General features: G+C 49.8%; 1 protein-coding gene across 3 annotated transcripts in view; it reads left to right on the top strand.

The window, feature by feature from the left end:
- rerea (arginine-glutamic acid dipeptide (RE) repeats a) overlaps window positions 1–13,944 on the top strand; it is a 113,250-nt gene that overhangs the window by 10,732 nt on the left and 88,574 nt on the right. For all 3 annotated transcript variants that reach the window (XM_084679974.1, XM_084679976.1, XM_084679973.1), the window contains one exon: window positions 11,637–11,709. The gene's annotated coding sequence lies outside the window, so the exon portion shown is untranslated. The remainder of the gene's footprint in view (window positions 1–11,636; window positions 11,710–13,944) is intronic.

Genomic DNA, 13,944 nt, shown 5'->3' with positions numbered 1-13,944 from the left:
GCGAGAAAGAGACTGTTCACACTGCTAACACACACACACACACTCTTGCTACGTGGTTCATGTTCTGGTAGTTTCCGGAGTAGATGGTTCCGAATTAGTATGCTTTAGGTGTTAAGTGCAAAGCATTTAATTATGCAAAATGGCAGTAAACTGCCTATGTTATGATTGGCCGGACATGTTACTACCTTAATCTCCTTTATTCCTCTTTTACTACAAGGAAGAGGTGGAGGGGTGGGGGGGGGGGACAGGGGCCAAACAGTGGACGTACATGTTTTGGAGGGTGGGTGGGACTGTTAAATCGCCTCACTCTATCCCACTAGATGTTTTTCTCCCCTGAGAGAAGGAAATCCCCTCTTACGCACACACACACACACACACACACTTCCAAGCCTTCAGATAGTTTGTCAAGATGATTTTGAATGTAGTCCGTTGTTCCCCTCGCTGCCCTGCTCTGACTCCAGCGGCCCTGCTGTTTCCTGGCTGCCAGGTCGGCTTCATTTCCGTCAGTGTTTGCCTTAGCAACATTAGCAGCAGGCTGGCTGACTAGGAGGTAGCAAGCAGCACTGCAGTGAAGCTGCTCCCTGGAGGAAGCTATTATACAGCAGAGATATCAAACCATGAATCATTTACGCCACCACCCTCGCACCCCGCAAGCCCGTCTGCATCTTTAATGAATGATTATTGCATTTTACAAACTCTGCTTTAAAAAATGTCAGATTAATCCTTAATGCAAGTTGAGACAGAAAGAGAGGAGAAACAGCCTGAATCGGGTCTCTCTCTTCTCAGTGTTGACTTCACATCCTGTTTATCCCCGTGTTGCCTGAGAGGGTCCCTCATAACCAGAGGGGCCCTGGAAACCTGAACAGCCCCCTCCTTCAACCTCACCCTCGTGTGATTTTGACATTTAGTGTTTTTTCAAGAGCAGCTCTCATTCAGACAGGTGGATGATTGCATTGACTATCAAAGAAAAACTGTTGCCAGCCTCTTTGTAAAAGGAAAAGTGTGTGTGTGTAGAACATGGGGTTAACGTGGTGGAAAAGAGTGATTTAGGTCAGTGGTGGTGTCTCCATCTGTCACAGAATGGCTGGCATTCTAGGAGGCTAGGGAGAACATTGAAGAAGGGAGAGAGAGAGGGCAGAGAGGGAATGGAGATAGAGAGATGTGTCTGACGTTTCTCAGAGGACAAGAGGAGGATCTGATGAGACACGTTTGTGATTTCTTCTTCTGGAAAAGCAGGTTCAAAGTATCAGTTTCACCTTCCTATTGGGGATTAGTTAAACACCTCTGCAAACACAGCGTTTCTCTCTTCCTCCCTCTCCAACTATGTCTCCCTTCTTCCTATTTCTCTGTCTTTCCCTTCCTGTTAGTCTGTCTTTCTCTCCCCTCCCTCCCTCCCTCCCTCCCTCCCTCCCTCCCTCCCTCCCTCCCTCCCTCCCTCCCTCCCTCCCTCCCTCCCTCCCTCCCTCCCTCCCTCCCTCCCTCCCTCCCTCCCTCCCTCCCTCCCTCCCTCCCTCCCTCCCTCCCTCCCTCCCTCCCTCCCTCCCTCCCTCCCTCCCTCCCTCCCTCCCTCCCTCCCTCCCTCCCTCCCTCCTCTCTCTCAGGAGTGCACTCCAGTTTCTGTGTAAATATCACACTCACTGATGAGGAAAAAGTGCTTGCATCTCCACAAGGGGATTAGAGGAGCCATTTTGTGTATCACTTATTCATGTGTGTGTGTCTCTCTCTCCCCTGATGAACAGCTCTGTGGCCAGTCTCCTTCTCACAAGCAGACAAATCATCCACAATTCAGCTGCTACACCCAGGTTTTCATTCTGCCATTGTTATCATTAGTGTAGCCTTAAGATAAGGTTTGCCTATTGTCTTTAATGATCCTGTCTTGGGCGCAATTAATTTATGTTGCAATCAGGGATTTGCCTGAGAGGGTTACCTTGAGGGTGATGAGGATCTGTAGCACTCCGATAAGACCTGCTCCATGAGTTTAGGCTGTACTGAAGAATAGGTCTATACTCGGCTGTGTGTCTCCAATAGTGTAATGTTTAGCTTGTATTTTGGACTCGAATGGTCTGAAAGGGTTTAGCATGATTTGTATTTAATATTTAGAGTCGATAGGAGAATGTAGAACCTGCGGTAGTAAAACATGACATGGAATGTAGAATTTATTTTGAATATAGCTAGGTAGCTAGCTAGCTAGCTAATTGTCGTTTGGACACTCCAGCTGAACAACACACTGGCTGAGGGCTGTTTCTGAGGCTGCGTCTCTTTATGTTGCCGTCAGACCCCACAGGGAGGGCCTGCCTAATCAGGGCTGAATATTCAGAGGTGTCCTTATCAGCGCGGTTTAATCAAACCAATTGCACGTTCCTCTTGACCTTTCAGATGGAGGTAAACTGTGTCGACTCTCTGGCACCATCATTCCATATTAGCCATGATCAACCAAAGCGCAAGCCTGCAGGAATCAAAATGGCTGATTGATATGGACACACATGTTCCCTGATTGGAGTGAATGGGAGTGACATTCATGGTGTGGAGGGCATGTCCTAATGGGCTGGCAGGGCTCAGTCTGGGCTGGGCTGGGCCCTGATACTATCACGTACTTAGTGTTTCCTACCCCCTTCTGTTTCTGTGGCTCCTGTCATGTGGCAGTGCATAGCAACAGTAAACTCAGGGTCTTGCCCACCCCACCCCTTGCACTAGTGAGTGAGTGTGTGTGTGCGTGTGTGTTGTAAGATGACTGCATGTGCTGCTGGTGACTGGCTTTCTTCTGTTAGTGACAGCTGTGGGGTCAGAACAAAAAGCTCCCTATTTTCCAAAGCAGACTCCCCCCCCCTCCCCCCACCACCCACTGTCTCTCTTGCTCGCTCGCTGGCTCACAGGCCCTGGGTGATGGGACCTGTGTGTCCCAGCTTGAGGGAGGTGGAGAGGGCTTCATCACCAGTCGTGATGCAGTGTTGATGAGCTGCCCCAGAGAGCGTCTCCCCATCATCAGACGGACGCGTTTCTTTATCCGTTCGTCTTGATGGAGAGCATTGAGACGGGAAAGCACTGCATCTGCTCCTGCAGCTCGTGGCTGTGTTCATGTGTCACGCCTGTGTGTGTGTGTGTGTGTGTGTGTGTACGTGCAACACCCCTGTGCGCATGCGTGTCTCCACAGTGTCAGTCTGGCGTTTGCCCTCAGATGGGTGGTTCCGCAAAGCGCCTTCTCCCCCCCCTGCTCCCCAGCCCCTTGACTGATTGGCTGTGATGCCTCTGGGGGAAGTGCGATGATAGGAGCTCCCTAAGCCTGCAGGAGCAGCATAATACCTCCTAATGCCTGGAGGAGCGCTCTCCCAGTCCGTGTACACCCCCTCTGCCGCCCAGCCCAAAGCCACCCTCATACTCCCTAGCACCACCTGACCATTTATTAAAAGGGAGACCGTTTTGACCCACGCCAACCGTGTTTGCTTTTGACAGCAGCTAAGCTGTCACCGCTGATAAAACACGCGCGCGCGTACACAGACACAGACACACACACACAGAGCCTGGGAATTTTGGTGCACACAGCATCTGTTAGAGTTGCGTCATTGTCCCCGCCATTGAGGGAGGGGAGAGGCGGGCAGAGAGAGAGAGAGAGAGAGAGAGAGAGAGAGAGAGAGAGAGAGAGAGAGAGAGAGAGAGAGAGAGAGAGAGAGAGAGAGAGAGAGAGAGAGAGAGAGAGAGAGAGAGAGAGAGAGAGAGAGAGAGAGAGAGAGAGAGAGAGAGAGAGAGAGAGAGAGAGAGAGAGAGAGAGAGAGAGAGAGAGAGAGAGAGAGAGAGAGAGAGAGAGAGAGAGAGAGAGAGAGAGAGAGAGAGAGAGAGAGAGAGAGAGAGAGAGAGAGAGAGAGAGAGAGAGAGAGAGCTTGTCGTAAAGATGGAGAGAGCGAAAGCGGGCTGGAGACAGCGAGGGGTACAGAGTGGTGGAGGGCCGGGCTGCTCTTCATATTGACACGTCTCATCAGGGTGAGGGACTGACACACGGTAATGTAGCCATCAATCATCAGCCCTTCCAATCCAGCAGCCCAGCGGACACAAATCCCCCCACACGAGCCCTGCCAGAGGATGCTTGTGCTGCTGCAGACAGTCTACTGATGGTTTCTCCGACTGCTTGGAAAAGCCCTGTCATTTGTATCCCGTTAAAAATGACTACGTTGACCCCCACACCGATTGTCACAGTGGCCGGCTCTGTAATTGGTGTTTTGCGTAGGATGTGAAGTGTTTCCCGAATAGCATCAAGCGTATATTTGACAAGGATTTTCCACTGGTACTTTTGACCTCATTTTCAAGAACATTTCCAACTGTGAAAACGCTCCCCCCCACTTGAGTTTAGCCATAGCTAACTGTAACGATTTCCCTCACCTGCGCTGGAGGTAGAATCCCGTCTGTCTGCTGTGTGTAGCGAGCCGTCCTGTCAGCCCGGCCCAGCGACAGCAGGACTAATGTATGCACGGCGCTGCCACTGAGAGGCATTACTTTACCTCAGCTTAATTGAGGGGAAAGTCCCCTGACACCTGCTCGGCGCAGCGCTAGGCGGCTAACACTCCTGAACCCGAGAGAGGAAGCTGCTGAACCCTGACTGGGAAGTTACCAACGGAAACGAGAAAGCCAGGGACGGGGACGACAGCAGAGGAGGTCTTAATACTGCTGATGGCAGACAGATACCACACTGCTTCTCTCTCTCTCTCTCTCTCTCTCTCTCTCTCTCTCTCTCTGCCCCCCTCTGATGTCTATCACTCCTCTTATCTCTAGAAGGAGACGGTGTTGAGACGGCATGTCTGGCTTTCAGTCTAAAGGTGTGCTGAAATGTAAGTGCTAAATATTTCAGTGGCAGGAGAAGAAGAGAGAGTTAGAAAGAGAGAGAATGAGAGTGAGAAAGAGAGAGCGCGAGAAAAGGATGGAAATCCAGGGCAGGAGGTTTTGACATGGATTGTTGAGGGAGACATGGGAGCCGAGTCAAGGGCAGCCAGGGCAGCTTTGTAATTGGTCCACGTCGGAGCAGAGCTGTGTGTGTGTGTGTGTGTGTGTGTGTGTGTGTGTGTGTGTGTGTGACAGAGCTGGCACAGTCTGTGAATTCCATCGGGCCGAGTGGATCAGCACCTCTAAGTCGTTGCTTTGAACACCATCTCGCAGAGCACACTGCCTGCATGCTCTTCCACCCTGCCAGATGGAATGGATGTTGATTCAGGAACACACACACACACACACACACACTGTCAAGCGTACGTGTTGTTTTCTTAGCCCGTCTTGATTCCTACCTCAGGGCTGAGATGGAGGACCCACCTGAGACCCTGTGACACACGCTGGGGCTCCTGGCTGGCTTTTAATTGCATCCTGCCCCAGGGGCTGCTGGGAGGCACAGGGAAGGGGCTATTCTTCCAGGGGGGGGTCCGCAGGAGAAAAGAGACAGAGGTGTCAGATGCTGAGGTGTGTATGTGGGGAGAAGGGGTTCTCACTGCTGGGAGAACCAGTGTGCCAGGACACTGACTGCAGGGGCCTCACGCGTGGACACTCCTGTGTCATGTTACTGTAACCACACAGGCTATCAACGCCAGCCACCATCGGCCTGTGAAGGACTAATAGGCTCATCAGATGCATAGCACACCTATTCCAGGACAACCACATTATATCACATTAGGACTACGAGCTTTTCTTCTGCCTTCAGTTGATACAGTCTTGTGGTTGGTTGGTAGTAGTTCACATAGCCAAGTCATTGATTTGCACCGACTTAATGATGTGCCAGAGAGGATGGGGAAGTCATAGTGTGTGTGCGTGCGTGTCTCTCTCTTTCCTTCATCACTCATGGGCTCCTCCCTTACCCTATTGACTAGACAACACTCTACATTGTGGACCTACTGGCTTGACTCATTGAATTTTCAGGTTGCTTTAATTAAATTGCTCCTTTTGAACCGTCTCAAGAAAGCGATTGTCTGAAGCATTCACTTGCATAGAGTGAGCACCGGAAACAAAAAACGGGTTTTATGGCAACTGGTGAATGGAGACAGTGTAGCGCTACTGGCTAAGTATCGAGCGTTGTGATTGAGAGGAGTTAGTGGTGTCTGTATCCTGGCTCGTCCTGTACCTCGGACAGGGAAGTCATTGAGCCGGCCATGCTGAGGTCAGGGCCTCTTCAAACAGCCCTAAGGGGATTGTGTCTGTGCCGAGTCCTGCTGTTAGCTGGAGGTGGTGTCCAGGAGCTCTGCAGTGGATGTCACATGGCTGTTTACTCTCCCTCACTGCTGCCTCATTGTGGTCTTAAACACACACACACACACAGTTACATGTACACACGCGCACACACACCGAGTGCTTTGTCACTGTAAAAAGCTTAGTATGAGTGTCAGCCTGGCTTCTCGCTATAGGTCAGAGTTTGCAGCAAATGACAGCTGAACGCTGACTGGCGCGGAGGACGGATCTGTGTCTGCTGTTTACCCACACGGCAACCGGACAGAGGAGATGGGCTGGAGAGCGATACGCTACCATTTTGTAGCAGTTCCCTTGTATGAAGAAGTGGAGATGTGGTGCTATTAAATTAATTTGCTGCAGTCTAAATGTTATTTCCCCTGGCACGCTCTCGACCAGCGAGACTCTCTAGCTTGAGATGTGAGGCTGGTAAGACTGCCTGAAATGACTTCCTTCACAAATAGCTTAGTCCGACATACACAAACAGCCATACCTACTCACACAGTCACAAACCTTTGTGTAGGCTAATTGTCATTTATCAAATATTTTATTATTTTGATGAATGACATAACATGAAATTACAAGCAGCAACGGAACAACTTGAAATGTCCGTTTCAGTTGGATTGTCGTGTATGTTCTAATTTGGGTGGAGAAGACTACAAGGTTAAATGCCAGACCAAGTTCTTTATAGTTTAATAAGATAAGAAATGATGCAATCAAACAATAAACACAACACACCATGGTGTCTCAATCTAGATCGGCAAAACTAGTCGATGTTACCAGTCTCGCTTCACAGAGAAGAGTAAACAAAGGCCCTCGTGAGAATAGTCTTGACAGAAGTCAAAGAGAGAGAGAGTTCTGCCCAGTTCAGTTCTGCCCGACCTGTGCAGGGCACACAGGTCTTGTACCCCTCTTGAGAGGGAGGTGTCTGTCAGGTGATTGGTCAGAAGACAATGGGGAGGGGATGTCCTCATCCTATTAGGTCTCAAAAGGAGTTTGTGGGCAGTCAAGGTGGGCAGTCCAAACAGGGGGAGGGGGGACGACGACAGACCCAAAGGTCTGATAATGTCCAGATGCGAAAGGATACATTCTCCACGGTCTAATGAATCTTCTTCATATCTCCTGGTGTTGACTCTTGACTCTCATGAGTTGTGAGCCTCATTGTACCCTCTCCTTGTCCTGTAGTGTGGCCGCCTCCCCCATCCGGTCCCCCTCACCGGCCTTGACGTCCACATTCTCTGCAGCCAATCAGATCACCCCGTGCGGCCCTTCCTGCCAGGACGCTGACTTATTGCATTCCTCTCCTCAGCAGAGGATACAGTCTCCTGAGCATGGCCCTCATCTCACCTTCACAGACGCAGTCACATCTTGGTGCATAATAATCATACATTTGGAATATAAGTTCATCATTATCATTACTTATTCCATCTGAAGTATTGATTATATTTGGAATATATGTTCAGCATTGTCATTACACATTTTGAAAGTATTGATTGTCTTTTATTCAACAGAGACAGAGAACATAGGAAATAGCACATTGAATTAGCAGCATAGATTTCATTCCTTCACACGATATAGCAATCACTTGTAAGTGAATAATGGTCTCATCACGTGGGCCCACAAGTGCAGTTGTAACTGCATTTTCTTTAAGACTCAAGTAATGCTCTGTGGAAAACGACTCAAACCAGCAAAAGCGCTTTTGCTTGTTAGAGTCGTTTTTTTTTTTGGTCGCAATCCTCCTCTCCTTCACACCCTAGATCCTCCCTCCCTCTCCAAATCATTTCTTTACATCTCCCACTGGTGCCCGGCCCGGTCCTCCTCTTCTGTGTGATTTTGATACTCCATAACGGGAGGAGGAAATTGAGCTGACCTTGGTTGGGGCCTCTATAATGCTGATGTATGGGCTCTGGGTGCCGGCAGCCAGTAAGTGAGAGCCATGTTTTTATTTGCCGGGGTTGCGGGGCGCTAGTGTCAGGAGACATAACAAGGTTCATTTCTCGCCCGCTTGCCGCTGAGAAAGTCGGGGGAGCCGAGTGTCAACCGTTAAAAGTCCACCGAGTCTATTCTACCTACATTAGCCTGTAGCCTGTGGAGTGGGAAGAAATGGGTAGTAGCATTTTATGTTCATTTTGCTGTGACTATCGAGGGGGAAAATCTAATGTTATGATAGCCCACTGCTTCATGTTGGGTCTTTCGTTCACGAAGCCGAGTCCAAAGTCGTTTCGCATCAATAACTGAATAGGCTATCTGAAAATGACACCAGAGTGATGTTGTTTTTGGCCAAGGAACCATTTTGATGGGAAGGTGTGGAATATATGTATCACTATAATCACGTTGTATTTTTTTATTTTTTGCATGTAGGTGCACAGATTACATTATGCATAATTATGCAGTTGTTAGTTTACCCATCGCTTACAAATGCCTATTTCTGTTTTCAGAGCTCCCAGTGTTATTATCGGAAAATAATGCAGACTCTTCACTGACCATGATTAGAGACGCACTGATTGTGCTCTTTAGAGTCCAGTCTGCATGGCAAGTTGTAGCTTGTCAAAGCATGTTATCTACATTAGAGCAACTGTAAACATGTCTATCCCTATGATGGGTGTGGTTAGGAGTAGTTAGACCAGGCTAGGGCTGGTGTGATGTGCCTGACACTGAGGGGACTGGAGAGAGCTGCACTCCCACTGTCAGATCTGATCAGGGCTCACATGGCAAATATAGCTTTGCTGTCTATCTGGCTGCCTCTCACAGCACCACAGTCTCCCTCTCTCTCCCTCTCTGTCCCCATCTCCCTCCCTCTCGCTCTCCATCCTCTCCATCCTCTCCATCCTACAATAGATTCGATTCTCTCTGCAGATTGACAAGATTACAGTTAGCCCAGTACATGCAAATGGACAATCAATTGATCTTCGCCTAATGCTGCCTTGGCCCAGACTATTACAGTATTGAGTAAATGATGACACTTCATGGCCAGCTAAAAGGGCAGCTGAAATGCTACTAAAACCCCCTGACCCCTGCACTAAAGGTTCGCACAGTTAACACAAGGGAGATGTGGCCTGTGCATGAATGTGCTTAGTAATTACCCTCCCTTCTTATCTCCAGTCTCCCCTCTTCCCTCCGTCCTCGTTGCAGTTAACAGCCCATTGGAGTGGAGCGTGGACTGCAGACTAGTAGTGTGGCGTGTGTTGATAAAGTGCCGGTCTGACGGCTCAATGTGCTTACCTAATGGGACCTGCTCATGTCACACCACTGCAGTTCTCTCTCTTTCTCTACCCCTCCCCCCCCCCTCGCTCTGTCTCTCTCTCTCTCCCACCCTTCTCTGTTCTGAGGTGGTAAAGAGAGGCTGCACGCTCTGCTAACCACGGAGTCTCCTCCGCTCTCCGTCTCTCTCCAAAGGTTAATTGAGCTGCCTCATAACGCACACTAATCACCAGGTAATCGCTTTCCTTTAGGTTGACACGCAGCTAAGGTCAGCCATGATGGCCACGCCTTCACGCCAAGGCGCCGCCTTGTTACCAAAAAATGCTGATCAAATGGACTGAACAGGGCTGAAAGTGAGCAGCATTTTCACCCCAACTGTGTTTACCTCACAAAACCCAGCGTCTGACGGTGGATTAGATTAGATTAGAATCTCTCATGCGTTTCCACTGTCCTCTCCATTGCACAGACCTCAACCTCCCTAAACACCTGGCCTGCTGCATCGGACTCTGTCCCAAATGATGCAGCACTAAAACAAAGAGCCCAGGCTAATAGTGTAGCTTATATGATGAGGTGTTTAAAGCTGTCGGCGTTAGCCGCCTCTCAGAGCAGCGACTCTGTAAAGGGCACATGGCAGGCTGAGAAGCAGGCTTAGTCATGAAAGCTGGCCGCTCGGCTTTGATGTCAGTGAGCCACTGAGGGCAGTGGTGGTCAGGGGGATTAGGGTTTCAGCACGGGAAGTCTGGGTCGCCGTGTCAAGGAGGTTGGTGTGTGTGTGTGTGTTGTTAGTCCTCTTTGCCTAATACGATTGAGGCCCACTGAGGAAGAAAAAGGCCCGGACTGAGTCAGTCATCATCCACAATACCATGTGCTCCTTAGATCTAATCACTCTCATTTCAGAAAGAGCATTATTAGAGAGAGAGAGACACACACACACACACACAGAGTTTGTGGAAATGTGTACCTCTGTGATAGTAATGTGGCTGGTGTTTCCAGCCTTTAATGTTCACTTGGAGAGCTCATTACCCAGGCTTATAAAGCACAAGTACTGTCGAGAGATGCTCCTCCACCTGGTTTGGTAGCGACATGGTACGGACAGGAGGACATATCAGCTACTCTGTCCCTTAGTAACCATGGAACATTAGGAAGTCCCTTAGTAACCATGGAACATTAGGAAGTCCGGTCGGGTAGACATTTTACAGTTGATCATGTGACTGTTGAAGCTTGGTATTGTGCAGTTGGACTCAACATAATTGCCGCCGCCTTTTACCCTGTGACGGTAATGCCTCGACCTCAAGTCTGCTCCTCCAATTCCACGCTGTCTAATGAAGACCAAACGCAGGTTTTGGAAGGCACGCGGAATCCGTGTTTTCACACCGTGATATAATCCACAGATTTAATAGCGTTTAATCTCAGATTTTTGAGTGGCTCCAGAGGCTTTGTGGCGTCAAACAGATGTCCCTTGTGAGCCGGTGGAGTGTGGGTGCACCTGGTGACAGGGAGCACATGTTGGCAGACAGCGCAGGCAGCAATGCATGCTTCACTGTTCCGGAGAGGTAAACCCAAATCTCGACATTCAAACGCCGTGCGAAAATACGGCACGCACGCTCGCGCTCCAGACACACGCGTAGACACGCAGCGGTTGTGATGGTGACGAGCAGGGGATTGATGGTGTCTGTGAGGGTGGCCCAGGCAGGCTCCACGTCTGCCTGAAAGGCAGCACAAGTGGGGTGTCTCTTCCCCTTCTGTGGATGCTGAATGTGAAATGTCAACGTTATTGAACAGGTGCTGTGAGGCAGACCTGTGATGTTTTTATTTCAGAGCTTTCTCCGAGCGAGGCGGAGAAGAGAGAGGGCTCTTGGGATAATGGGGCTGGTGCGGGGGCTTGTGTGTGTGTGTGTGCGCGCACGTGTTTCTGTATTGTTCACAAGAGTCTGGATGAGTGTTGTATGCGATGTGTTATGGGGGAGGGTGAAGATTTAGAATATCTTATTGGTTTGGTTAGTCAAGTCACTGGGTTGGCCATTCAAAATGACATACATTTGTTTCCACATGTATGAATGTACAGATCATGTAGTTTGTCATGGCGAAGCTTGGACATCCTCATCTGTCAATGTCTGTTTTTTGCCCACCTGCGCTGTCATGCTACTGTATTGTCATCTCATTTTCCACATTTGTTCCTCATCCATGTTTTTTTTTTTCCTTTTCTGTTCTGTCGTTTGTCTGTTTCCCTTTCTCTCCCCCAGAGGGTCGTTGTGTCAGTGCTTGTTAGGAGGCTGGAGCCGTGTGGCGGAAAGCTAGGAGGTGAATGCAGTCAAGGTTAGTCAACACGGTGATGGTGAATGCAGCTCCCCCCCCCCCCCCCAAACCGCATATCTCTTCCTATGCCTTGCCCCCTGGTGAACTGTGGGAGTTCCCATAATACCCCGCCCCCCCCCCCCCCCCCCAATAGGCCCCCCAGCAAGCTCTCCTCGCTGTCATCCTAACTCCTCCCTCGCATGCCTCTCCCCCACGTCCCTCCCTCCCCACCCATCCACCCAGCTCCCCCGCCAGCTCTCCTGCTTCTCTACCTCATACTGGGAAGCCCAGCTGCTGGTCTGTCACCGAGAACTCAAACACCGTCTCTTAACCCAGATTCACACATGCTAATTTGCTAATGTTTATCAATGTACTTCTGCTGGGTTTGTTAGCATTCGCTTAACATGGATTTCCTTTCTCCTTCCCCCCCCCCTCAAACAAACAAACCCGCTCCCTCCCCTATGTGACACAGTCAAAACACCCGGCTTTTCCTTGCATGCTAATTTCCCCCTCACAATCCTATCCAAGGGAAATGTGATTATTTTGACGTGACCTCTTCTTACAAGCTAACGCTAAAGAAAGCGGGGGGGGGGGGGGGGAAATAGACCTGAGGGCGCGACTGAGGAATCAGACGAGAGTCGAGAGTCTGGTAATGATGTGGAGGGGGCCCGTCGTTCAGAGACGGCTATCAGGTTCCTTAATGAGTTTGGTAATTGGCTATCTGCGGCCTCCGCGTCCCCTCCCTCCTGCTGAGGTGTGCATGAGCAAGCGACCGCACGGCTGCTTCTTCTCCTTCTGCGGATGCTGCTCACGAATCCCCCCCCCCCCGTCCTCCCGGCCTCCCATCCCTCCCCCCGCTGGCTAAAGTATGGCGCTGGCGAGACTCTTCGTCTTTTACCACTGCACCCCCATACACGGAGGGTCGAGTCAGGGAGCTGCAACATGACATGGTAGCTGATGCCCCCTTGTAGCCTCCATATCTTTAACACTGTCACTGTGACACGGGCTGCCACACGCACTGTAGCACCGTGCACCGTACTGTATATGTAGTCATTATCAATAGGCTGCCTGTCTCTGTCCCCAGAGCGCGTACGTTATGTAGATCACGCCCGTCTTGTCTACTGTTAGAGTGACATGCATTATGTAGGAGGGTGCGTGCAGCCCAACAAATTGTTTGTAAATTTGCCCATCTGCCTGCTCTGAATTGAGATGGTGCATGCATCCTTGGCAACACAAGGACATGGAGGCTGCGTTGCTTGTCTTTGCTGTCTTTTTGCAATGGTGCTCATCTTTTCTTTTCTGGACCACTACCGCATCAGCTCTCCAGCCATGTTCAAATCCAAAGTCCAAATCCTTGAATTGTGGAAAAACAGCAGACGTTTTAGTGGTATTGGTATAATGTGTATAGCTACTAATTCTAGACATTGGGAGGGTGTAGCCCAGTGTGTGTGTGTGAGAGAGACAGGGAGATAAAGGCAGAGAGAGCCTACATTCTGGAGAGAGACCAGTCTGGAGAGAGACCAGTCTACTCAGCAACCTCCCCTAGATGTGCTCAGTAGAAGAGGAACTGCCAGGGTTACAGAGAGGAGCACAGTTAAGTAGCTCCTCTTGACCCCGTCGCTCATCTCAACATTTCCCAGCCGACTCCAGAGGGCCGACTTCATCCACCCACTCGGAAAGTAGTCAGATCTAATACGAATACGAAGGCTCTTCCCCCCTCGACGACCTGTGTCTTGGCTGTTGACAAATAATTAATCACGGCTGACATTTCGGGCCTAGCTGTTTCCCCTTCTTCATTTTAGCTCTGTGTTGTTTGATTTGAATTCATGTGACCTATAATGGATAACATTAGCCTTACACTAGTTTTTTTTTTTCTCCTCCAAACCACAAATCTATGAACTGTAAGGATGCATGATTAGAACTGCAGGCAGCCAAACCCATCAATAGGAGGGACATTGATTTTTGAATAACACAAAAACACAATGAAAACAGAACTGGATGATAACCATGCCCGACTCCCTGTTGATCTCGTCAAACAGCCAATGTGGTGTCGATGGTGAAATTGAGGGTTAATTTCCAGATACACAATTACCAGATTTTGCACAGCAACAGTGATAGGCTGTCATTCCCCCTGGTGTCCATCGGGTGGCAGTATGTAGAGGTGAGGCAGCCATGTGCTCAGTCTCTCTCTATGGAGCCAGACAGATACTGGCTATTTGAGCAGATTAGCCTGGAGGCTGTAACCACACCGGAATC

This window comes from Hypomesus nipponensis, chromosome 18 (genome assembly GCF_054491055.1).
Source record: "Hypomesus nipponensis isolate SF chromosome 18, ASM5449105v1, whole genome shotgun sequence".
Taxonomy (NCBI): Eukaryota; Metazoa; Chordata; class Actinopteri; order Osmeriformes; family Osmeridae; genus Hypomesus; species Hypomesus nipponensis.
Note: the sequence above shows the minus strand (reverse complement) of the source record. Positions and strands in the feature narration are given on the sequence as shown.